Below are 25,834 nucleotides of genomic sequence, written 5' to 3'. Positions count from 1 at the left end.
TTCTCCAAATGAATCTTTTATTTTATCAAGTTTTATTAAGTACCCCTTTGAAAACTGGTATAACATTAAAATAGTAAATTAACATCTGAAATATTTTTTTACATGTTGGCATTATCCTAACATGAATACTTAATATTCCTTCAGTTATGAGGAAAACTTTATCATTGAATCTTTGCAAGTCTTTTGCATGTTTCAGCAGAATGATACCAAGATATTTTATAAATATTGTGATTGACCCCAATTTTATACTTATTTGATTACTTAAAAACCTCTTCTTTTTGCTGTTTATCTCGGAGCTTGCAAGTTTGCAGAAACTATCTTTTTATTAATAACTTTGATGATTTATTAGGATTTTCCAAGGAAATAAGGAGCAAATTGAGATAATTTTATTTTTTCTTTACCTATATCTACACCTTTAACTACTTTCTCTTGTAATATAGCTACAGCTAGAATTTCCATAACTATATCAAAAAATAGAGTGTAAACATTCAAGCTTAAATCTTGTATTTACTGCAAAAGCTTCTGACACTTGTGATATGATGTTTGTGTTTGAGTTTGGTTATTTATTTAATATTTTAAAAGATCTCTTTATGCTTTAACTTTGTAGTTTGGGGTTTGTTTTTTAATAAATATGCAACATGGACAGGATCAACTGAAAGCACAAAGCTAGCATGCTCCAGAGCTTTTCCCTAAACAACTTTAAATGAAGCCTTTATGTAACATTAAAGCTAGAGAGATACCACCAAGGACAAAAAAAAGAGCAAAACAAGTTCTCTACTCTAAACATCATGGAAGATCTTCAGTGAAGTCTGTCTCTTGGGTTGGGAGAAGGGGAAATATAGTTCAATGAGACAGCAGAGTGGAAAATTAGGGGGAGCCTTCTAGCCACAGCACAGCTCAGGTCCTGGCAGATTAGACTGCAACCCCAATTCTGACACAACAAGAAAGCAGCCCAGGTTCTGGCAGCTAGATAGCATGACAGAAGGAAGGGTCCCATCCCCAGACAAAGTCTGAGTCCTGGAACAATGGAGCAACAGAGAAGCCTGCATAGGCAAAGCCTGGATATAAAAGAGGAATAATCTCCCCATAGGCAACAACTGAGCTTTATAGGCAACACCTTGGCAAGCAAAAAGCCAGGGACCAGACCCTAGCCCAGCACAAAACACTAAAGATTGTACTCCCTTTACCACAGGAGCAGAGCTCAACTATCAAAATGGGCAAAAAAAAAGCAATTAAGTGCACTAACCATAGAAAACCACTATTCAGACAGAGATGATGAAAATGTCATCTCAGAAGAAGAAAGCAGTGACGAATGACCTACATAGGAAGTCTCAAAAGAGATTATGAATTGAACTCAAATACAAAACTTCCTAGAAAAGTCTAAAAAGATTTTAAAAACCAATGAAAAGAGGAAGAAAAAGGGAAAAAAGAAATGGGAACCATGCAGGAGAATTACAAACAATTGACCAAAGAAATTAATTTGTTTTTAAATTTTTTTTTTTTTTATTTAAGGCAATGGGTCACACAAGGTCACACAGCTAGGCAGTTAAATCTGAGGCCAGATATAAACTCAGGTATACTTGACTCCAGGGCTGGTGCTCTCTCAATTGCGCCACCTAGCTGCCCCCAAATTAACTTCTTTAAAAGTAAAAATGACCAACAAGAAAAAGAATGTGACTCTTCAAAAAATAAAATTAAATCAACTAACTGGAAAATAAATACACTCATCAAAAAGTAAAATTAGCCAACTGGTAAAGGAAAACAAATCATTTAAAAGTAAAATTAATCAGGGGCAGCTAGGTGGAACATTGGATAGAGCACCAGTCCTGGAATCAGGAGCACCTGAGTTCAAATCCAGCCTCAGACATTTAATAATTGCCTAGCTGTGTGGTCTTGGGCAAGTCACTTAACTGCACTGCCTTAAATAATTTTTTTTTAATTTTTTAAAGTAAAATTAATCGGGAAAGGAAACACAAAAGTTAACTGAAGAAACTAAAGTCCCCAAAATTAGATTTGGAGAAATAGAAACTAATGACTCTATGAGACACTAAGATTCCATCAAACAAAAACAAAAGGGGAAAAAATTGAAGAAAATAAAAACCAACCTTGTAGGAAAAACAAACAAACTAGAAAATAGATCCAGGAGAGATACTTTATGAATACTGGCCCATTCAAAAGACTAGATCAAAAAAAAAAAAAAACAGCCAGGAAAATATCTTTCAAGAAATTACTGAGCCACAAGCCTCAATGTAGTCCCTATCTGGGAAACAGAAGCAGGCCTAGGGAGACATCCAACAAGGATCCACCAGATAGCTGTTTCCAGAGTGCTGAGCTCACAGAAGGTAATGGGCAGGGAGACTGTCAAGGTCTCTCTCTGCTCTCCCTAGGGCAGGTCTTTGTTGCTTTGTCCATATTCAGGCTTTGGTCACCGTCTGGGCTCCCCATACTGCCATAGCAGAGCAGAGCCCCTCCTCATAGCTCTAGAACTGAGGGAAGTGCTTATGGTCATGCACAGACCAGAGCACAGACAAGGAGAGCAGTCAGAACCTCTCATAAGACATTGAAGGAACTGAGATCCTTGCAGGATTGTCTCATTAGCTTGGGCACAGGCTGGGGAAATGAGCACACAGAAAAAAAAGGAATCTGACCATAGACAATTACTCAGGACCCATGGGGTATCAAAACACACACTCAGAAGATGACCAAGTCCAAGCTTCTCTATCAAACCTCCATGAAAAATAGGAATTGGCTTGGGCTATGGCAGAGCTCAAAAATATTTTGAAAATCAAGTAAGAGAGGTGGAGGAAAAATTGGGAAGAGAAATGAAAGTGATGCAGGAAACGTATGAAAACCAAGTCAGTAGCTTGGGTCAAAGAGATACAAAAGAATTCAGAAGAAAACATGTTAAAAACCAGTCTAGATCAAATGGAAAAGGCAGTCCAAAAAGTTAATGAGGAGAAGAATACCTTAAAAAACAGAATTGGCCAGATGAAAGAGGAGATAAGAAAGCTCTCTGAAGAAAACAACTCCTTCAAATGTGGAATGGAGCTAAAGGGAGCTGATGACTTTGAGAAAAATCAAGAAACAATAGAATAATAAACAATAAATAATAAAATAGTAAAAGAAAACATGAAATATCTCACTGAAAAAATCAACTGACCTGGAAAACAAATCCAGAAGAGACCATTTGAAAATTATTGGGTTACCTGAAAGTTATGATCAGGAAAAGAAACTTGTCTACATGTTAAAAGAATTTCTCCAGGAAAATTGCCTTGATATTCTAGAAGCAGAGGGTAAATTAGACATTGAGGAAATATGCCAATCTCCTCCTTGAAAGAGATAGATACACACAAAAAGCAATAACTCCCAGGAATATTATAGCCAAATTTCAGGCTCCCAAGTCAATGAAAATAAATTATAAGCAGCCAAAAAGAAACAAACAACTCAGATATCGTGGTGCTACAGTTAGGATTACACTGGACTTAGCAACATTTACATTAAGAATTCAATGGGCTTGGAATATAATATTCTGAAAAGCAAAAGAGCTTGGAATGCAATTGAGAATCAACTACCCAGTAACATCCTCTTCAAGGGGGAAATGTGAACATTCAATGAAATAAGAGAACTTCAAACTTTCCAGGTGAAACAACCAGAGCTTAAGAGAAAATATGATTTCCAAGCACAGGACTCAGGTGAAGTATAGAGAGGATGGAAGAGAAGGGTAAATTATGAGGAATTAATAATGTTGAATTGCTTGCATTTCTACATGGGAAGAGATACTGATAACTCATATGAACCATCTCAATTAATAGAGCATTTAGGAGGAGCATATTTAGACAAAGTACAGGAGAGAGCTGAATATGAAAGGATAATATATATTATAAAGATGGACATTACAGGGTTCATGAGGATAATAGAACAAGAGAGCCAATACTCAAACACAGTATCAGTATCATATTGTTTGAAAACAAGAACCTATTAAAAATGGTATCACAGTTTCACACATGTAAAATGGCTATTTGTTGTTCTATTATTTATTTAAACATGTCCAACTTGTGACCTCATTTGGAGTTTTCCTGGTAAAGATCCTGGAGTACTTTCTCATTTCTTTCTCCAGCTCATTTTGCAATTAAGATACTGAGGCAAACAGGGTTAAGTGATTTGTCCAGGGTCACAAATTAGTCTCTGTCTAGAAAGTATCTGAGGTCAAATTTTAACTCAGGTAGATAAATCTATAATAAATAGTGGCAATATACTATCAGACTTGGACTTGCAAAGTTTTGAACAAGTTGGACAGATTAAAACTCTGGAACTTTGTGCCAAAGACCATGGTGGAATGGGAGATAGAGGATATAGACAGGCTCAACAATTTCTGCAACACTTGAAAGTATATGATAAATATGGCACTTTACTTTGAAAAAGACATGAAGCTTCTTACATTCACACTATATCTCACAGAAGAATTGTACAGAAGCATTATGCTTAAAACGTTCATTAATATATCAATCTCATTAGAATAAATTTGCATCTATTTTCTATCTATCTACCTATCTATGATAAAAATTTTGCTCTAGGATATTTCTATCCAACCACTGGAAATTTATCATCCAATACCAACTAAATAGTAAAAGAAAGTCTTGTTCTCTCTCTCTCTCTCTCTCTCTCTAGTAAATCTCTTATGGGCAACCAACTTTCTGTTTTATCAACACCAACTTACAACTGACTAGTGTCAATTACATTTTGAGTTTGTTTATATTTGATGTCTTCCTAATATTCATAATAATGTGTCCAAAATAACACATCTCTTAGACACAGTTCATTGTTTAGATGCCAACATTCTATTAAAATGCCATGGGGTTTATGGTTGAAAACTAGTGTGTTTCTGTTCTTCCCCAGCAAGTGATGCCTTAAGGAAGTCTTATTGCTAATTTCAAAGTGAGACCTCCAAGGCTACATTCTCCAAGCCTACAACACATCTTCAGCCCTTTCATTAAAAAGTGCCACTATATCAGTTCCAATGAGGCCCCAAATAACTGCTCAGACATCAGACCTGAGCCTTCTAATACATGATCTCCTATCTTTATTTCTGCTTCAGTTTTTGGGTGCTTGATTAACTTCCATCTCTTTCCAACTTCGGGTAAAGATGTGACAGCTCTTAGAATGACTGGCATACAGTAGTTGCTTAATAAATGTCAGTTGACTTGATTGACTTAACAGGAGCAATCCTTCCTGTTAAATCTCTTTGAGGTTAGGGTAAATCCCTAATAAAGTTCTTTGGTTCTCCTAGCTCCTTACTATAACAAACACACAGTCATGCAAATGTTGTCCAGTCTGTAATAAACCTTCAGAAAGCACTAGATCACAAAAAGGAGCAATATGGCACCAGCTATCAATATTCTCATAGCCTTCTCAAGTGGATGCAACCCTCATACCTAAAGATGTTCAGTGTAGGTGCCACTGTTTAAGAAGTATTAACAAACTAACTGTAGTATATGCAGAGGAAGAATAAAATGGTGGAAAGACTGGGGACAACAAAATAAGAGTATCAAGTAAAGGCACTAGTGAAACTTAGCTTGAAAAAGAAAAGACTTATAATAGTTGTACTTAAAAATACAAAGGGCTTTTTGGTTCTTGAGGGATTAGTTGTACCATGTTTAGCCTTAGAGAATGGAAAAGAAAGATTAAAGGGATAAAATACTAATATCCAAAAATCTACAAAAAGACAAATCAAATGATTTAAAAGTCAATGCACACATTTTTAAAGCCTGTGAACAATTTTCAAAAGATACACAAATTATAACAACCATATAAAATTTATTCATAACAATTTGTTTTTAAATCTGAGTAGAAGCTAGTGAATAGAAAACTGGCTTCAGCACTAAAAGACAGGGGTTCAAGTCTTTACTTTGATAGGTTTTGCTTGTTTGATCTAGACCAACCATTTCACTTCTCTATTCTAAAGACAACTTTTACAAACAGAAATTGAAGAGAAGGACAAATTAAAAGAGGCATTTGTAGGGAGAATTCCATCAACTAGTAATTTTGCATACTAATAAATCACAGGTGAAACACCTGAAGATAGGTCCCATCCCCTATCTTTAGAAAATTCTTGACTTCCAGTCAAGATGGCAGAGATAAGCTAGGCACTGTTCTAAGTTCTCCTGGATTTCCTTTAGAACTGATATGAATGAAGCCTCTTAACAGAATTCAGATCCACAAAATCTAGAGAAGAGCAAAGGAAAAGAACATATACCAACAAGGTCTATGTCAGGGAAATGTGGGTGAGCCAGGGGGCAGAGAGCAGAGAGCCAATGCAGGGATGGTGGTGTAAGACCTGGGTCTAACCTAACAACAGCCACAGAAGTTTTGGCTGTGTAAGAAGGCAGGAGAACTCCAGTGAGGTTTGAAGGAGAGGTCCAGTATAAGAGCTAGACATCAGTGTGGTCAACTCCGATGGCCTAGAAGAACAAGGTGATGAGCCTCCTATTTTCAACAGAGTTCCATGTTTCCAATTGAGCCTTCATCCCCATTCCTGTGAGAGAAAGGTATTCTTCCTAGAACAAACACAGTAAAAATCACTCCCGCCAACCCTCCCCAGGCTCAGGTGTGGGCAGCAGATTTCTCTCAGTACTGAGTAAATAATAAGAGCCCAAGGGTCCAGCCCACATTGTGCTAGGCTAATCCAGACCCTTCTTCTCCCTCACCCCCAACCCAAGAATAGGGAGTGGACTACAAATCAAGGTCACAGACACTCCAGAGAAAGCCTCTAGCACCCCCAACTAGCCAGCACCCTTGGAGTTACTAAGCGCACTGTGCTAAGCCTTCTAGAGATTTCAACTCCAAAGGTGAGTGAATCAATCAGCCCCTCCCTCAATACAAAATCCTAGGAAAATGAAGAAAGGCAGCTGAAAGAGGGTCCACTGAAAACTAGCTTGAAGACAAAGACCCTAAATCAGAGAACTAGAACTTCTGAGGAGAATATGAATTGGTCTCCAGCCCAGAATGACTTCTTAGAAGAGATCAAGAAGTTTAAAAATAAATTGGAAAGCCTGGGGAAAGAAACCCAAGCAAAAATTAACAGCTTGCAAGAGAAAATTAACACCTTGCAACAAGAAAACAACTCCTTGGAAAATACAACTGGATGAATGTAAAAAGAAAATAATATTCTCAAAACGATAATTGGCCAAATTCCTTCAAAAATAGAAATGATCAATTGGAAAGGGAGTTGCAAAGGTAAATGAAGAAATTTTTCTCTAAAAAAAAATAGAATCTGTGGAAACTAATGACTTCATGAGATAACAAGAATCTGTTAAACAAATCCAAAAAATTGAAAAAAAAAATGGAGGAAAATGGAAAATACCTCATCAACAAAACTACCGACCAAGAAAATAGATGCAGCAGAGACAACTTAAAATTCATTGGACTTTCTGAACACATTGAGGATAAAAAATCCTGGATCAATATTTCAGGATCTATTTAAAGAAAATTGCTCTGATGTCATGGAACAAGAGGACAAAAATAGTTATTAAAAGAATACATTGATCCCCTCCTGGAAGGGATTGAAATGAAAACAGTAAGGAAATTGTGGCCAAATTCCAGAACTATGAGATAAAAGAGAATATCCTGCAAGCAGCCAGAAAGAAACAATTTAGATACCAAGGAGCCACAGGAAGGATTACACAGGACCCGACTGCATCACCATTAAGGGATTGAAGGGCCTGGAAAACAATATTCTGAAGAGCAAAGGAGCTTGGAATGCAGTCAAGAATTCATTTTCCTGCAAAACTAAGACTTCTCTTCCAGAGGGAAAGATGGACATTTAATGAAATAGGAGACATACAACTTTTCCTGACGAAAAGATCAAAGCTAAATAGAAAATTTGGACTTCAAAAAGGAGACTCAAAAGACAAATGAAATGGTAAAAAGAGGAAAAACATTTGCTATCCAATAAGATGAAACTGGCTATATCTCTACATGGGAGAAAGATTCTCATAACTCTTGAGAATTGTACCTCTATTAGAGAGAATACATAATTAACCAGAAGTGATGGACACTCATGACTTATCCCTGACTCTGATAAAATGATTTAAAAAAAAGGAGGGGGGGACAATAAAGAGATAGGAGGAAAGATATTGAGTGGGGTTGATTGCATTACATGAAGAAGTGCAAAGGACCTACTTTAAAGAATGAGCAAGATCAAACAACAAATTATAGGTAGAATTAATGATTTCATCCTAGATGATGACAATAATGAGATAACATACCAAAACCTATTGGATACAGCCAAGGCAGTCATTAGGGGATATATTATATCTTTAACAGCTTACATAAATAAAATAGAGAAAGAGAAAAATCAATGAACTAAAACTATTAGAGAAAGGACAAATTACAAACTCCTAATTAAATACCAAATTAGAAAGTCTAAAAAATCAAAGGAGAAATTAATAAAATCAAAACCAAGAAAACTATTGAACTAATAAATAAAACCAAGAGTTGGTTTTATGAAAAAATCTAATAAAATAGATAGACCTTTGGTTAGTCTGATTTTCAAAAAAAGAAAACCAAATTACTAGTATCAAAAATGAAAAAAGGTGAATTCACCATCAATGAGGAGGAAATTAAAGTAATAATTAAGAATTATTTTGCCCAACTATATGCCAATAAATTTGTTAATCTAAGTGAAATGAAGAATATTTACAAAAATATAAGTTGCCCAGGTTACATGAAGAGGAAATTAAATACCTAAATAACCCTATCTCAAAGAAATTCAAGAAGCCATCAATGAACTCCTTAAGAAAAAAATCTCCAGGGCCAGATGGATTCACAAGTGAATTCTATGAAACATTTAAGGAACAATGGGTTGCAATTCTATATAAATATTATGGAAAAATAGGTGAAGATGGAGCTCTGTCAGATTCCTTCTATGACACCAATGTGGTAGTGATACCTAAACCAGGAAGACTCAAAACATAGAAAGAAAATTATAGAACAATTTCTAGAATGAATATGCATGCAAAAATCTTAAATAAAATCTTAGAAAATTATTACAGCAAGTTATAACTAGGAAAATACACTATGACCAAACAGGATTTATTCTAGGAATGCAGGTTTGGTTCAATATTAGGAAAATTGCCAGTATAACTGACTATATCAATAACAAATCTAACAGAAATCATGTGATTATCTCAATAGATGCTGAAAAAGCCTTTGACAAAAATACAGCACCTATTTCTACTAAAAACACTGGACAACATAGGAATAAATTCCTTAGAATTATAAGCAGTAGCTATCTGAAACCATCAACAAGAATTATATGCAATAGTGATAAGCTATTCCCAATAATATCAGGGTGAAACAAGGATGCCCATTATCACCATTGCTATTCAGTATTATATAAGAAATGTTAGCCTCAGTAATAAGAGAAGAAAAAGAAATTGAAGGAATTAGAATTGCAAAGGAAGAGACAAAACTCACTCTTCATGACATAGGTATACCTAGAGAATCCTAAAAAATCATCTAAAAAACTACTAGAAACAATTAACAGCTATAGAAAAGTTGCAGGATATAAAATAAATCCAAATAAGTCCTCAGAATTTCTATATATTGCTAGTAAGATACATCAGATAAAGCTAGAAAGAGAAACTTCATTTTAGGTTACTTCAGACACTATATAATACTTGGAAGTGTACCTGCCAAGTCAGACTCAGAAAATCTATGAACACAACTATAAAACACTTCTCACAAAAATAAAATTAGATTTAAATATCTGGAAAAAATATCAAGTGTTCATGGATAGGCTGAGCTAATATAACAAAAATGACAATTCTACCTAAATTGAGCTACTTATTTAGTGCCTTAGCAATCAAACTTCTAAAAACACCACTTTAATAGGAAAAAATTGTAACTAAATTAATATGGAGAAACAAAAAGTCAAGAATATCCAAGCATTTAATGTAAAAAGTGCAAAAGAAGGTGACTTAGTCTTATCAGATTTAAAATTATATTATAAGGCATCCGTTATCAAAACTGTTTGACATTGGTGAAGAAACAAGAGTGGTGGATCAGTGGAATAGATTAGGTGCAAAAGAGACAATAAGAAATGATTTATAGTAATCTACTGTTTAATAAATCCAAAGAGTCCAGCTTCTTGGATAAAAACTCTCTCTTTGATAAAAACTGTTGGGAAAACTGAAAGTTAATATGGAAGAAACTTGGATTAGACCAACACCTCACACCCTATACTAAGATAAGATCAAAATGGGTACAGGATTTGGACAGAAAATAAAATGTTATAGGTAAACTAGGAGATCAAGGAATAGTTTACCTGTCAGATCTCTGGAAAGGGAAGTAGTTTATGACCAAAGAAGAGATGAAGAGCATCATTATAAACAAAGCAGATAATTTTGATTACATTAAATTAAAAAAACTATTGCATAAACAAAAACCACTGTAACCAAGAGCAAAATAAATGTAGTAAATTGGGAAGCAATTTTTACAACTAGAATTTTTGACAAAGGACTCATTTCTAAAATATATAGAGAATGAGTCAAATTTATAAAAAAAAAATATCCATTTCCCAATGGCAAGTGGTCAAAGAATTCACAAAGGCAATTTACAGATGAGGAAATCAAAACTATCCAGTCATATGAAAAATTGCTCCAAATCATTCCTGATTAGAGAAATGCAAATTAAAGCAGGTACCACCTCACACCTATCAGATTGGTTAATATGATCAGAAAGGACAATGTTCAATGTTGGAAGAGATGGGAAATCTGGGACACTAATACATTGTTGGTGGAACTGTGAACTCATCCAACCTTTCTGGAGAGCAATCTGGAATTATGTCCAAAGCGCAATAAAATGTGCTTACTCTTTGATCAAGCAATACCACTACTGGGTCTATACCCTGAAAAGATCATGAAAAATCTAAAACCATCACTTGCACAAAAATATTCATAGGAGCCCTGTTTGTAGTGGGCAAGTATTGGAAATTAGTGAATGTCCATAAAATCAGAAATGGCTAAAGAAATTATGGTATATGTATATTATGGAACTCTATTGTTCTATTAGAAACCAAGAGGGATGGGATTTCAGAGAAACTTGGAAAGACCTGCATGAACTGTTGTTGCGGGAGATGAGTAGAACCAGAAGAACACTATACACCCTAACAGCAACATATGGGTGATGATCAACCTTAATGGACTTGCTCATTCCATCAATGCAATAATCAGGCAAAATTTTAGAATACCTGAGTTGGAGAATACCATCTGTATTCAGAGAAAGAACTGTGGAATTTAAACAAAGACCACAGTCTATTACCTTCAATTTAAAAAAAAAATGTGTCTTAGGTACTACAAACTTTTCCTATCTCCAACATTTTATTTTCTCCTCAAGGATGACTTTTCCCTCAACACATTCAAATTCTATCACTGTATAGCATGGAAGCAATATTCTATGGCAGGGTTGGGGGAGGGAAGGGAGGATGGGGGAAAAATTGTAAAATTCAAGACCTTCAAAAATGATAGGTATAAACTGTTATTGTATATAATTGTAAAGCAAATAAAATATTAATTAAAAATTCTCTATTAAATGGATAAACAAATCACTATCATGTCTATAAATTTAAATTAGTATTATACATAATCTTTACAGATAAAAAAAGACTTCCTCTATACAGTACCTTCTGACTTCTGCTTCAGGGATCCATGATTATTTTCAAATACTTGAAAATATCAAATCTTGGAGATTCAAAATAACCTGCATCAATGCACAGCTCTGGCATGAGTGTAGTATGCACACCTGACCTATTTGTCCTCCTTTTAGTCTGTTCTGGAATTAGCAGAAACTCAGGATATATTTCTGTAGTTTAGTTTCAGGAAGGTGAAGAGATTGAAAAGTAGGATGAGGACAAATCTGTTATTGGCATCTCTGGGTCCTGATGGTTCCTCTGGGCAGACTGGGATGCAGTCTTCATTTTATGTGATGATTTCTACAAAATCAATAAAAATACCATTATTTCTTTCTCTTAATCCTACTGTCTAATAATATCAAGGTCAAAGCTGGGTAGGTAGGACTCCTAAACTACTATATTTGTCAAATACTATGAGTGAACATCCATCTTTCCACAACTGAACTAATAAAGGAGTAAGAAATCTTCCAAAAGGAAATGGGAAAAGGAAGGTGCTAGCTATCCCCAAATATCCTTCCCATTTCAATTACCTATGAGAAAGGTAAATATTTATCAAATAGTTTATGGTCTCCATGAGATGAGACATATTAAAATAAAGTCAATATTGGAAACTGGAAAAAAGGAAGAAAATGTAAAATATCTGATATAAAAAAGAAATTATCTAGAAAACAGAACAAAGGAGAGATAATTTTAGAATCACTGGCCTGCCTGAAAATCATGACCAAAAAAAAGAATTTAATGAACTCAATTCAAATAATCAGGAAAGAAAAATGCTTATATCTGTGAGAACAAGAGCACAAAGAAAATATAGAAATAATTCAAAATTAAAATTCCAGGATAAGCCAAAATTCAGTGATTCTAGTTTAGAGGAAAAAATACTTCAAACAGTTGGAAATGAATGATTCAAATATCGAGAAACCACATTCAGGACCATAAAAGATTTTGTAGTTTCTAATATAAAGGAACAGAAAACATAGAATGTAATGTTCTAAAAGGAAAATGATAAACTATAGAACTGGAGGATACAAAGAAATGCAAATGGCTGTCTCCTCCCCTTGAGAAGCTCAGAATCTAACAGAGGAAAAAACATGCATTAAAAAAATTATTAATACAGTATATAATCTATAGTAAGGCAATCCTTTTATACCTTTCCCTTAATTATTGACCAAAGTAGCTTTGCTGAACTTTCATCCCTCCTGAAAACTCTTATTTTACTACCTCCCATTCTCTCAGCTGAGGAACCTTGTCTCAAATTTTACTGAAAAAAAAAATGAATTCAACAGCTCCCTCTTCTTCCCTCTTCCTCATATCACAATACTCAGATGCTTTGTCACTATCACCTTCTCTATCCTTGTTTCATACGAAGAGGTGACCTTCCATTCCTTCTTCTTCAACAGACTGCCTAATCTATCACTGCTACTTTCTCACTTATCTTCAATATCTCCCTGTCTACTGGCTAGGTTCCTACTACCTACAAATATACTGATGCCAACCTCCACTCACCTAATCTCAAAAAGTCCTCACTGATTAATGTCTCCTATCTTTCCTGTCTTTTATGGTGATAATGTTTTTGTTTTTTATTTTTTTCTCCTTCTTTCTCTGAGAAGTCCATGATCTTAGGGAGATGATGCTGTGATAAGGACTTGGTTCTGATTTTGAGTGAGGGGGTACTTTGCTAAGTCACCAGTCTCACTTTTTCCTCCAGAATCATCTGGGTCCAATGGTCAGTTATGAATCAGAATGACTGGAGATGGTTCTGGATGGGGAGCAATCAAGATTAAGTTACTTGCCTGAGGTCACACAGGTAGTAACTGTAAAGTGTCTGAGGCTGGATTCAAATTCCTGTCCTCCCGACTCCAAGCCAGTGTTCTATCCACTGCACCACCAAGTTGTTATTAAACTCTATTAAGAAGGGGTATGTCCACTTCTTCTCTTATACTCTCTCCTTTTCTCTCTATAATCCTCCTTTCAAACTCACCATTCAACCAAAATGGCTTTCTCCAAAGTTATTAATCATCTCTTAATTACCAGATTTGGTAACAGCTTTTTCTCAGTACTCATCAGTCTTCATCTCCACAGCATCTGACACTGTTCATCACCCTCTTCTTAACACTGTCTTCTCTCTAGGTTTTCAAACACTATTTCCTTGGTTCTTCTACTTATCAGACCATTTCTTTTCAGTCTCTTTTACTGAATCTTTCTCCAGGTCATACCTAATAACCATGGTTGTACTAAGGAACTTTATCCTGGGCCTTCTTTTTTTTCTCTACATTATTTCAGTTGTGATCTCATCAACTATGCTGGATCCAATTATTATCTCTATGCTGATGATTCTCAAATTTACCAATCCAGCCTTAATCTCTTTGCTAACCTTCAGTCTTCAAAATCCAATTGCCTATTAGACATTTGGAATTAGACATTCTAATAATGTACTATAGAGGTGATGGAATAATTTACAAAATGAGACAAATTTTTGGATATAGTCAATACAGGAATTTGCTTTGTTGAATACACAACATATGTATATATGACTATGCAAATGTACATGTAACAATAATTCAAAAGGAAAATAAGATATAGAGGTGGGGATATAAAGACAAAGGACAGTCACTTCCCCTTAAGAAACTCACATTCTATAACAAGGATTTTTCTTTATTTATGGTGAAAAGTAGGAAAAGTTAAAAGTTTAAAATTTTAAAGAAAAAAAGAAAATGATGAGTGAGAGGTTCTGTCCTGAGTTGTTATGAGTGGAGTGGAGACAGACCAAATTGGGTAAAATTTAGAAGGCGCCAATTTGATGTCCTAGGCAGGGAACTAATGTGGAAAAGAAAAAGAATATGATTTTCTGGGGACCTTTATAAATATTGTTTATTCACTTTCCCCTCAACCAGGCTTTGACCTCTTTTTCCTTAAATTTCTGAGACAATGACCCTAAGTAATTCTTATCAAAACTGGGAACTAGGGGCAACTAGGTGGTGCAATGGATAGAGCACCAGCCCTGGAGTCAGGAGGACCCAAGTTCAAATCTGGCCTCAGACACTGAATAATTACCTAGCTGTGTGGCCATGAACAAGTCACTTAACCCCATTGCCTTGACCCGCCCCCCCCAAAAAAAAACCTATAAAGAAACTGGAAACTGTGAGGAGGAGAGTATGATCTTAACATCTCTGCAGTTTTCAAATACTGATAATCTATTTCTCCTGAATACCCTTCTCCCTTAGTTTTTCTGACTGTGTCCATTCTGGTTCTTCTGTCCTATTCTTTCTTTGTGTTTCTTTTGTGGGAAAAATATCTAAATCCTGAATCAACTTTGATCCTACTTATTTTCCAAGACTCCACTCTAAATTCTCTTGACTTCTCTTAATAATAATAGCATTTAACATTATAAAGCTCTCCTAGTTTTGTAAAGTATCTTATGTACATAATATCCTCTGATCCTAACAACAATTCTGTGGGGAAGATTATCTTATAAGAGGCAGTTATGTGATAAAGGATAAAACAATAGGCTTCAAATCAGGAAGACCTGAGTTCAAATGTGGTCTCAGATCCTTACTAGTTCTTCCCCTCCCAAAATAAAATAGCCTGCTGGTGGGCTTGCCTAAGTCTCTCCTGACACACCCTCCATTCAGCCTCCAGAATAAGCTTTCTAAAGCACAAGTCTGGATCATGTCATCTCTCCAAAATTCAATAAACTCCACTAAATCTCAATCACCTTCAGGATCAAATATAAAATTCTCTGTTTGGCATTCAGTTCTTCATAACCTAGCCTCTTCCCTTCCCTTCCTGTCTTCCTACATCTTACTCTCTTACCATGTACTTTGATCCTGTGACACGGGTCTCTGGGCTCTACCATAAGCAAGACACACCAATTCTCAGCTCTGGCCTTTTTATTTGACTATCTTCCATTCCTGAAATGCTCTCCCTCCTCACCTTTGCCTACCAATTTCCTTGGCTTCCTTTGGGTCCCATCCAAAATGATAACTACAAGAAACATTTCTCAATTTGATTGTCTTTTGATTATTTGTGTGTTTGTTGTCTCCACTACATTGTAAGTTCCTTGGGAGAAGAGACTATCTTTTTTTTTTTTGCCTCTTTTCATATCCTCAGCACACAATACAAGGTCTGGCACACAGTAGGCACTTAATAAATGTTTGCTGTCTAAACCTCTGTCTTAGTCTCAACTGTGAAATGTCAGTAATATGGCAGTATTTCCCTCTCAGGGTTGCTGTTCTAAGTGCTTACTACAGTACCTGCAATAGGCACTTCATAAATAATCATTTCCTTCATATTTTATAGAAAGAGAATCTAAAAGAAGCTGAGCAGTGACTGAGCCAGGATCTAAATTGATATCTTCCTGACTCTTACTCCACTCTTGATCTAACTCTACCACTCATTGCCTGTACTCTCTTGGTGATCTTTTCAAATGTCATGACATCAATTAGAGCTTTGAAGATGAATCCCAGATGTAAAATGCCAATCCTTTTTTCTTGAGCTTCAGTTTCACAAGAACAGCCTACTAGTTTACATCTCCAGCTGGATGTTGCCCAAGTATATTTTTGTGAATATGTCTGACATGGCATGTGTTTTTCTCCCACATCATTTCTTTCTCTACAGTTATTATTTTGGAGAAAGGCACAACCATTCTTCTGGTCACTCAGGTTAGCCTCTTCAGTGTCATCCTCAAAACCTTCTTGTCCCTCACTTTTCATATCCAATTAGTCTTCAGGTTCTGAGAAGGCCATCTCCTCTCCAGCTTCTACACCAGGAAGGAACTCAGTTTCCCCTGTCTCTTCCACAGACCTTCAGATCAATAAACAAATAAGAGAAATCTTTACCAAAAAATTTTACAAAAAGTCAGGTCAAGGGAATTAAGTTGGAGCCTTGGAGTCTTAACAGCCTCTAAAGATTTGCTTTTGGGTCGAGAAGCATGAGAATATACAATAAAAGAGTCCCTTAAGGAAAATCCCAATGAAGAACAAAACAAGAGGGAAAAGAAGACTAAAAGTATGTTCCCCAGGAGATCTGAGAATTCAGAGTAGTCTAAATTGTTTAATGTCAAATTAAATATATACCTTATGTCTTGGGAACCTAAATTGTATGTCTTTGAAAATGCCTTCATCTCATTCCCTTCTTAGAAGGAAGGTGAGGGAAAGAGTAAGTATGGTATATTATAAATTATTATATATGTTCAAGTACATTGACTGATTTTGCTGTACCATTGTTTTTATTATCTATTATACAGATAATTCTCTAGATGAAGTGGTGAATGAGTATATTTGGAAATGAAAATGCTGTACTAAGAAAAGGCTGCAAAAAATGATAAAGAGTCAGAATGGTATAGCAGACAGAGAGCCAGTCTTGAAGTCAGTACCACATCTAACATACTATCTCTATGAAGACATACATATGTATATGAGACAGGCAACTATATCTAAATATCTTGATATATACATACATATATATTTATGTGTGTATTCAAATGTATTGGCGTTCTCTTTTAAAGGAACTAGGTTCAAATCCCACTTCCAAAACTTAATACATAGTAGTTGATTGCTTGCAAGTAATTTATCATGAGAGTCTTTATGGGTTCCATAATGACTTAGTTTTTAAATGTAATGTTATATATTATTTTATTTTTTATTTTGTTAATTACTTCCCAATTATATTTTCGTCTAGTTCAGGTCACACTCAGGAGTGTCTGGGCCAATTGTTTGACATCTCTTGGATAGAATACCAAGCACCAAAGGGGATAAAATCTCCATGAACTAAAACACCCAATTCCAAGGGTTGGCAACAGAAATGCAGCACCATTATCCTGACTTCTTTATTCCCTCCCTGCTTTGCTATATAGGCCTAGAGATACAAAATTCAAACTACAGAAATATGCTGTGGTCGTAACAGGTCGGCAACTCTTTGTGCTTCAGAACTCTACAGGAAAATAGAGGAGCAGAGGGAATAAGGCAAGACAGGTATATGTGTTTGGAAAAGAGTTCAGTCCAATAACCCAAATCCCCCATTTCCCCCACCCTCCACTCTAGTATATCCAAGTGGGGCCTATCCTGTTCCTTCCAAAAATCACTTGGGACATATACCCAGCCTGGTGAGCCATGAATTGCCCATCATGGGAGCAAGATGAAATGCTTTGAGCTCCATTTCCCAGGGAAAATCAAGGGAAAAAGATCAAAAAGTGAACAACAGAGGAAAAAAAGACTGAAATTACCAAAGATCACAGGAGAAAGAAAATTGAAAAACTTTAAGCATAAACCAACAGGGAAGCCATTAACAGAAAAAAAGAAATATGACTTCTCAATCACATAAATGAGTTCAGGCATATATGAATAAATACTACAAAACAAAGGAAAATATTCAATACCTGATGAAGCAGAGTACCCTATAGATTTGGAGTAGGGAATGGACCCACAACATATTGTTCCTGAATGATTCAAAAGAAAAATGAGCATTATGAGAGCAGAATGTGTGGCTTTTATAAAAGAAGCAATTGACAGGACAGAAAAAACTTGAATCTTGGGAGACAGGGTCTCACCAAAGAAACAAAAGAGAGAGACCAAATGATTGGGAATGAAACTATCCATAAAGTGAAAGATAATCTAGAAGAAGCAAAAAGCAGTAATATTACAATAAAACATGCACTCTATTCAAGTGAAACATATTGACCTTGAAGACAGAATACACAGATACCAAGAATTAGATGTCTCCCAGAGGAATATGTCAAAAAACCTAAATAACAAAAAAAAAGAAATAACTGAAGAAAATTGCTCAAACTTTTGAACACAGAAAATTGAATACCAGTTGAAAGAATCCATAGATCACCTCCAGGAAGAAAAAAAACCCAAGAAGTCTTTAAACTCCAAAACACAAATAGTTAAAATTAACAATTCAGAACAGAGTTAAATTAGAAAGTGACCAGAAGAAAAACTTTTATCATTCTTGTCACCAAAACAGGTCTTTATACAGAAATTTTTTGTTGTTGTTGTTCACATATTATTTCAGTACTTACTTCTTGACTTTGGACTTGGTATCTGAGCAAGAGTAGGGGGTCAATCATATACATACTCCTTTCTTCTGCTCATTTTCACTCAAGTACACAGAGTATGGTCATAGACCACAGACCATAGACCTAGGCCCTATTACAGGTTCCAAATTCTGTCCCCATTGTATCTATAACCCAACCCTCAAAAGTAAGTGATAAAGTTGCCCATTGGCACTTGTTCCTGTTCCCTGCCCCTCTATGTCAAATCTCCAAGGGACCTCCTCTTCCTCTGGTACACAGCTGTGGATAGACCCTTATTCAGTCACTGCACTGGAAGGCCCCATATGGTGTTTTCAAGTTAGAACTCCTCTCCCCAGGTATCTATTTTATCTAAGCTTGAAATACAACTCACTTTAATTTTTTTCTTTGATTTCAAAATCAGAATTGAGTCTGAAATGTTTTCTAAATCTCTGTATAAGAGTGATAGGGGAAAACTCTGCTATACTTTAGTGCAAAGAGCTCATCTCCCCAAAACTTATTTTCTGAAGGCGAAAGAGAATGGAGTAGTGATCAGAAAGCTGGTTTTCACACAAAGACAACATAGGCCCAAGTTCTAACTTAAAACTTATTGACTGTTTAGCCCTGGGAAAGTAGTTTCATTCTTCATTGATTAGAGTTCTCTAATATACTCTGTAAGAATAGAAGTTTAAAAGATGAATTACTGTACTAGGAGAAGGAATTTCCTCCTCTGGAAATTCTCATACCAATAAAATCATAGGTTCAGTCCCTATTCCAGTGCTCTGTCTTTAAAAGATAGGAAAATTCTGCTAAATGGGCTATGACTAGACAAGTGACTAGCTTACCTGTGACTTGTCAATATCTTGACACAGTCATGAGAGAATCAACATCTTGCTGCAGCTATAAAATAGTCTAGATCACATGACAGAAATCTGCATCAAACCACAGTCATATGGTTTCTTTAAACAGTTTTCTCTTCAAAGCTCTGCCTAAAGATTCCAAGATAACTTTCAAATTCTTCCAAGGATCAAGAATCTAGACTGGGATTCCAAATTAATCTTTAAAAATTCATGGATGTAGTATGCACATCTGATCCATTAGTCAATTCTGGAATTGGTAGTTACAAGGATTTTCCAGTTGAAGTTCAAAAGAAGAGCCAGGACAAAATTGTTATTGGCATCTCTGGTGCTGATAGCTCCTCCAGGCCAACTAGTGTAAAGTTATGACATCTGAAAAATGAATGAAAATTTCATCAGTTTAGCTTTAATTTCTTCTTCCTACTATCTAAGAAGATCAAGGTCAAAACTTGGTAGGCAAGATACCTACATTACTGTGTAAGGTTTCCTGGGCAATTCTGAAGCCCAACCTTCATTTCCATTCTCCTCCACTCCCATCATCTACTTTCCACTACAATGTACCTCTCTAAAGCTATTCATTCCTTCCATTGTTCTCTAAGGAATATATATCTATTTCTTTCATCTTAAATAATTTTCCCTTCCAACTCCTTTTTTTTCCTATTTCCAGTCTAAAAACCTAGGATATCCTTGACCACTCACCTCTCCTGATTTAAATTGCAAGGCACAAGAAGTCTTCCAAAACTGATAGCAAAGAAGGGCATTAACCACCCCTCAATCCTTTCTGGTACATGTTCTGCTATATTTCCTTTTTAGGGGATTATTTACTAGTGTGACTAAGGTGATTGACAATAATTATAAATAAAAATTAAAGTAAACTAGTAAGAGAAAATCAGGAGTGAAGCGAAGCACAGATGGGTCCCTCCAGAAATAGTTGTCCCCAGTTATCTCTCAGAAGAAGAGAGCCTCAGAGGCCAGGTTCCAATGGAATAGGAAGGGAGTTGTTCAGTAGGAGGAAGGAAAGTATAGGAAACAGTATCTATTGGTTAATATAGGATGCAGAAAAATATCTTAATCAGAGATTAATCAGAAGAAGATAAATTTAAAAACCTGAATAATATCATTATTACATTATTATATTTTTCACTTCTATACATATTATAGGATTAAATAAAAATACATAAAAACTTGCTCAGAACCTCTGAACACAGAAAACCCAATTAAAAAAATCCACTGATCACTTCTAGGAAAAATAAACAAGATTTAAAAAAATAAACAAAATAAAATTTCATATATTATCAATCCCAAACACAAAGTGTTAAAATGAACAATTCCAGTAACTAACCACAAATTCTGCAAGTGAAAAATATAAAGGTAGGCCCATATGAATACAATACTATTATGTAACCACTAGAAACCACAGAAAGGATTGAAAAATAAAATATGGAAAACAAATGATGTTCAATAACAAATCTCTCTTTATAATATGCCCCCCAACAAATTCTATAAAGTTAAACATTGTTTGATCTCAAATTCATGAGCCCTTATGTGATAAAAAGCTTGGAGGGAAAAGCTGACAAGAATTTCAGCTAGGTGGTACAATGGAGAGAATGCCAGACCTAGAGTTCAAAAAATCTAAATTCAAATCCAGTCTTGGGCACTGACTATCTGAATGACCTTGGGCTAATAACTCAACTCTTTCCACCTTAATTTCCTCATTTCTAAAATGAGTACAACAGCACTTTACCCCAAGGAAAAGAAAACTGCATAGCCTAAAATAATAAATTCCCAAGTTTGACTATTTCTGAAAATATATGTCTTATTCTTCCTCTTTAGTTTATCATTTTTTGTTCCTCTAGAATTCCATAGTCATCACACACAGATTTCATAAAGTCTTTCAAAGTTGTTTTCCTTTAAATTTCACTTTCATAAAATGTTTTGCTGTTTTGAGCAGGTAGCACTCCAATATCACCTGTGAGAGTAGGGTTTTATTTCATTTTGATCACATTATTTAACATATTCAATGAGAGGAGTTAGAGTGAAGAATACCCTAAAAGATGCTACCATATAACAGAGTTTTATGAGGTTATGAGACCCTGGATTTTATTGAGTTTTCCTTGAAAGTCTCAGTATTAGTAATTATTCCATTTTCTCAGTATTCTTTTAGAATAGTATCAGTCATCATACCAATAGGTGTTTTTCTTTAGGGGGTAGAAAATTTCATTTAAGGGAGAGAATCTATCATAGTCTCCTTGGTCATGAGATCTATATTATAAACATAAGTCACCTGTCTCCAATATAGTCTTAATCTCCCATGTGACAAGAGAGCTTTTAGATCCTTACCCTAAACTATCCCCAAGATCACTGAAGAGCACAGCATTTGATACTCTAAACAACAATTAAACAAGTAAGGTCTTCTCTCTTAGGTTAATACTGAAGCACATCTGAATTACTATAGTAATAAATAATATAAATATCATAGACCTGGTTATTTGCAAGAAAAATTAAGAAGTTCTTTTAGTTTTCGAAAGTGACCCGAGCTAGGGACCTGCTCTGAAAAGCATACCCAAAAAAGACTATTGAATGTTTTCAGAGGAACAGATCTGATTTTATTTCAGTGCCCCCTTACTTTGCTCACCTTTTATTTGTAAGATCTACTTAGCAAAGGGGACTCCCCACAAAGCATCATCCATTCCTCCCCTTTCTTTCTTTTGATATTTAACCCATGCATCCTGAATCTGCTCACCAGGACTGTATACTCTAGACTAGAGTCTATCAAACTCCAGATGATAGGCAGGATGTCTACACTCCTATGGGAATTTGCCTGCATCCCCTGGATTCCACATACACTCTTATGTAAATTATCTTCCTCCCCAAAAAGGGGACCCAGTGAGGCAGAGACACGTCACTAAGATCCTTGTCAACCTGAAGTAGTTACAGAAGATAAGATCTTCATCCCTGTTCCCCAAATGAATTTGGGTTCCTATGCCTTGAAAGGGGAAATAATGAAGTCAACAAACTTCAGTGAAGGGCCTTGTCCTAGTAAGGCCTCAGTAAATTCTTACGCCCAGACAAAAGATAAACTCCAGATCATTAAAAAATAAATCCCTGCCCTAGTCTGAAAGGAATAAGTCTTTCAGCTAAAGTTCCTCATGCACAAGCTTTTAATTACCTCATTTTTGTTCTCTGAGTTATATCCCTCATCTACATATCCCCAATTATCTCATCTCTCTACTATTCCTGATTACCTCATCTCTAGCCTTTGAAAGCTCACCCTAGGCTTAGTTGAATTGCTGTCTCCCTTTGGGAGGCCAGCCCACTCTTGGGGAGCATGAGCCCCTAAATAAATTGCCTTCACTGAACTTGAAAAACAAATCCAAATAGAATAAAAAACAAGACCAAAAAAAGGCCCAAACCTTCCCTTCAGAAGTCCAGATGGTCTGACCTATCACCAAAACCCAATTTAAGAAGTAAGACTGAAATAATATATAAACATAACAATAGCAGTAACAACAGAATCTGATGAAAAAGAGCTACTAAGATTACACAGGGGTCAAAGATACAAATGAAAATTATTTCAAAGCATCTATTCAACTACAAGAGACAGAGAGCAATATATTAGAAGGAAGAGATTTCAACAAACCTTTCAGTTCTGGATAAGACTAAACACAGATAAACAACAGGGAAATTTCAAAATTGATCAAATCTCTGCAAGAACAATTGCCAAAAGCCTTATGACATCTTCTAAATGATACTGATAAAAAATAAACATAATTTCTCAGGGATACATGAAACCTTGGCAAAAATGGACTATGCATTAGGGCACAAAGATACTATAAAAACATAAAAAAGGCAGGAAAAGTAAAAATAAATACATCCTTTAAATAGATCAGCACACAATAAAAATAGTAATCAATGCAGGGAGAACAAAGAAGCAAAATCAAAGATACTTCATAATATTCTAGGGGTTTTTTTTAGGTTGTTTTTTTTTTTTGCAAGGCAAAAAAGGTTAAGTGGCTTGCCCAAGGCCACACAGCTAGGTAATTATTAAGTGTCTGAGACCGGATTTGAACCCAGGTACTCCTGACTCCAAGGCAGGTGCTTTATCCACTACGCCACCTAGCCACCCTCATAATATTCTAAATAGAATAATAAGATTAATAATGTAAAAGCAGTCTTCTCTACTAGCATATTTTAACAAAAAAATAGAAAAGTGAAAACTAATGAACCAAATATTGAAAAGTTAACTTAATACACAAAATAGGAAATATTACAAGTGAGAGAAGAAATAGAGAAATTGTTAACTATAGAAATGATAGATAAAACTGAACTGGATCTTTGAAAAGACTATAAAATTTAGAATCCTTTAGTCAAAATTTAGAAACCTTTAGTCAAAATTTAGAAACGTTTAGACAAATGATGAAGGGGATGAAGTAAAATGGTTTATATATTAATGGAATTGTGAATTGTACTGTTCTGGAGGCTATAAAACTCTGAATACCCATTGACCCAGCAATTTTATTTGTAGGCCTGCACCTCAAAGAGATCAAAGAGGGGCAGCTAGATGGTGCAGTGGATAGAGCACTAGCCCTGGAGTCAGGAGTCCCTGAGTTCAAATCCGGCCTCAGACACTTAATAATTACCTAGTTGTATGGCCTTGGGCAAGCCACTTAACCCCATTGTCTTGCAAAAAAAAAAAAAAACCTAAAAAAAAGAGATCAAAGAAAAAGACAAAGTACCCATGTGCAGAAAAGTAGTTGTAGCACTTCTTTTTATGGTGGCAAAAAAGAATTAGAAATTGAGGGGATGGGGGCCAGCTAGGTGGCACAGTGCATACAGTACCAGCCCTGGAGTCAGGAGTATCTGAGTTCAAATCTGGCCTTAGACACTTAATAATTCCTAGCTGTGTGGCCTTGGGCAAGCCACTCAACCCCATTGCCTCGCAAAAAAACTCCAAAAAAAAGAAAAAAGAAAGAAAAAGAAATTGAGGGAATGCTTCTCAATAGGAGGATGCCTGACCAAGGTAGGATATATGAATGTGAAAGAATACTTTTGTGCTATAAAACATATTGAAGGAGATAGTTTCAAAAGGCCTATATCTCATGTAAAATAAAATGAAAATAACTTGGAGAACAATATACAAAATAACAGCAATATTGTAAAGATAATGAACTGTCAAAGACTTAGCAACTCTGATCAATGAAATAATCCATGGTAATTTCAGAGGACTCATGGGGAAAAAAGCTATCCACCTACAGAAAGAGAAGTGATGGACTCTGAGTACTGATTTAAGCATTTTTTTCTCTTTATTTTTCTTGCTTTTCTTCTCTGAATATTGCTAATGTCTATCTTTTCCAAGATTATTTTATATTATTCCCTTTCATGCATTCCACAGTCCAGTCAAACTATGCCCTTTGCTTTCCCCTGATTGCATGTTTCATCTCCATCTTCTGCCTAAACTATTCCCTACATTCCTTAGATTTTTCTAGCTTCTTTGGGCTCTCAGGTGTCTCCTACCTGAAGCCCTTTCCTGCTGACTCCATTGCTCAGTTTAAGGCTTTCTCTCCCTCCTCAGTCATCTGTTCACATGGGATATCCTGCCAATAGAAGATAAACTTCAGGAGCACAAGGATTTTGCAAAGCTTTGTTTTCAACCGTCCAGCACAGGCCTAGGCAGGACAGACTAGAATATGCTATGAGCCTGAAATAAATGCTACCAGGTAACAGGTGGAGAGAAGATCTCCTCCCTTCCTCAAAAAACTGCTCCCAGGTCTAATTATCCCTAAATGCCACCGATCCCTGACTCAGGTCAGCCTTGCATCACCCTGATTCGGTGGAGTGGGGGAGCAGGAGGGGGAGCAGGACGGGGGAAGGGAGGATGAGGAAGGAGTTGGGGAGGGGAGGGAGCAGGAGGGGGAAGAGGGAGCAATGGGGGAGGGGGAGGGGAAGGGGAGCGGGAGGGGGGAAGAGGGAGGATGAGGGAGGAGTTGGGGAGGGGAGTGAGCAGGAGGGGGGAAGAGGGAGGAATGGGGGAGGAGAGGAGTGGGAGGGGGAAGAGGGAGGATGAGGGAGTAGTTGGGGAAGGGAGGGAGTGGGAGGGGGAAGAGGGAGGATGAGGGAGGAATTGGGGAGGGGAGTTAGCAGGAGGGGAAGAGGGAGGAATGGGGAGGAGAGGAGGAACTGGAGGGGGAAGAGGGAGGATGAGGGAGGAGTTGGGGAGGGGAGGGAGTGGGAGGGGGGAAGAGGGAGGATGAGGGAGGAGTTGGGGAGGGGAGGGAGAGG

At 36.1% G+C, this 25,834-nt stretch overlaps 1 long non-coding RNA gene across 1 annotated transcript in view; it reads right to left on the bottom strand.

Moving 5' to 3' along the window:
• LOC141520094 (uncharacterized) overlaps positions 1-25,424 on the bottom strand; it is a 147,913-nt gene extending 122,489 nt beyond the window's left edge. Inside the window, exons 1-3 of the long non-coding RNA XR_012477543.1 lie at positions 25,070-25,424; positions 19,544-19,927; positions 11,681-11,989 (exon numbers count right to left, since the gene is read on the bottom strand). This is a non-coding gene — a long non-coding RNA (uncharacterized LOC141520094). The remainder of the gene's footprint in view (positions 1-11,680; positions 11,990-19,543; positions 19,928-25,069) is intronic.
• Between the last annotated feature and the right edge of the window lie 410 nt (positions 25,425-25,834).

This window comes from Macrotis lagotis, chromosome 4 (genome assembly GCF_037893015.1).
Source record: "Macrotis lagotis isolate mMagLag1 chromosome 4, bilby.v1.9.chrom.fasta, whole genome shotgun sequence".
Classification (NCBI taxonomy): Eukaryota; Metazoa; Chordata; class Mammalia; order Peramelemorphia; family Peramelidae; genus Macrotis; species Macrotis lagotis.
Note: the sequence above shows the minus strand (reverse complement) of the source record. Positions and strands in the feature narration are given on the sequence as shown.